The sequence below is a fragment of the Prionailurus viverrinus genome, chromosome B2 (assembly GCF_022837055.1).
Source record: "Prionailurus viverrinus isolate Anna chromosome B2, UM_Priviv_1.0, whole genome shotgun sequence".
In the NCBI taxonomy this organism is placed as follows: domain Eukaryota; kingdom Metazoa; phylum Chordata; class Mammalia; order Carnivora; family Felidae; genus Prionailurus; species Prionailurus viverrinus.
In genome coordinates this window covers 60,554,850-60,556,453 of record NC_062565.1, presented here as the reverse complement: position 1 = coordinate 60,556,453, position 1,604 = coordinate 60,554,850, and the positions used below count along the sequence as shown (strand labels likewise).

Sequence of the window (1,604 nt, the reverse complement as noted above, 5' to 3'; positions counted from 1 at the left end):
GACTACTCTAGCTCTTTAGTTTATATTAGACACTGACAGCTCATTAACAGCTCATTAGGAATGCTGTTAACTGTGCAAAAGAAATATATTCTGCATAGCAGATTCTTACTTGTGAAATGTATTGAAGTTTGGGTCAGATTCAGCATTTCAGGGAGAATAAACATTTCTGCCTATCAGTGATGAAAAAGCACAGACATGCAGGGTTAAAATGAGGGAAAAAGTGCCATAAGTTTCAATATATTTAAAAAAAATATTCCAATGTGACATACTTTCTTTTTCTGATACTTTTTCTCTGACTGCCAATTTATAGAAGTTGCCTGTCAATCTCCATTTTCTTCCAAAACATACAGTTATCATTCATTCCAATGTCCTAATTATACAATCATTTTATTTAAACTTTGGAGATTTGGAATTACTTGTCAATGGGAAAGCCAAGTCACATTTTATGAATAAACACATGAAAAGAAGATTATTAAAACGCCTTTTAAAAAGTAAAGAAAAAAATGATCCCAAAGTTTTGGATTTTTTTTCCTTCAAAAAATAAGTTATAAGAAAACAAAACCCGGGGGAGGAAATCACTAAAGACAGAAACAGAAGACAGAAAAAAATTAGGAAAACCACTTCCACTATTGGCTAATACTTGTATTCATGTTCCTAGTATGTAAGAAGACCATAGTGGATGTGTAGATATACATTCCATACACTCCTGCATTGCAATCTTGACTGACTTTTCCTGACTCTAGATGCACCTGTAGAGTGAAGGCACCTGGCACATAGATACACTAAGACCCTCCGGGCAGAAGCTCAGGAATCACTACAGGTGGTCAACAGTACTGGAGCTGCTTGGTTATTCCCCGGAGGGGGTGCACCTTTCCTGGTGCCTGGTGCAATTGCCTGGTGCAATACCTGGTGAATGCCTGCAGTGGACAGAACAAGGTCCTATTCCATCTTCCTGCTCCAAAAATCCGTTAGCATTAGCATATTGTCCTCAGAAAGAGGCCATATCAGATATTAAACTGATAAGAACAGATACTACACTTGATATTAGCCAAAAGGGGGAGAAGTGATGGTCCCCAAATTGTAAAAAATACCCTATGCTTTGAACCTGACCGGGGATAGAGAAACTATGGTCCATGAGCCGAATCCAGCCCATTACCTCTTTCTGTAGATAAAGTTTTATTGGAACACAGTCAGACTCATTCACCTTGGAAATATCTATAGCGGATTTCATGCTACAATAATAGAATGGAGTAGTTACAAATCATAACATATGGCTCAGAAAACCTAAAATGTTTACTATTTGACTTTTATTATTTTGTTGATCTCTGGTCAAATTGGGATAATTTTTTAATATCTCGAGATGTAAGCTATTTGAGTTATAAACAGTACATAGATATAGAGAATATTTCTTTGGCTGGAAAGTCCACAAAACTAGCATCTTTAATTTTTTTTAACATTTATTTATTATTGAGAGGCAGAGAGACACAGACCATGTACAGGGGAGTGGTAGAGAGAAGAGGGAACACAGAATCTGAAGCAGGCTCCAGGCTCTGAGCTGTCAGCACAGAGCTTGACGCAGGGCTCCAACTCACAAACCACGAGAT

At 37.4% G+C, this 1,604-nt stretch overlaps 1 pseudogene; it reads right to left on the bottom strand.

Moving 5' to 3' along the window:
* Window positions 1–858: 858 nt before the first annotated feature.
* Window positions 859–1,068, bottom strand: LOC125166950 (uncharacterized; annotated as a pseudogene).
* Window positions 1,069–1,604: the final 536 nt, after the last annotated feature.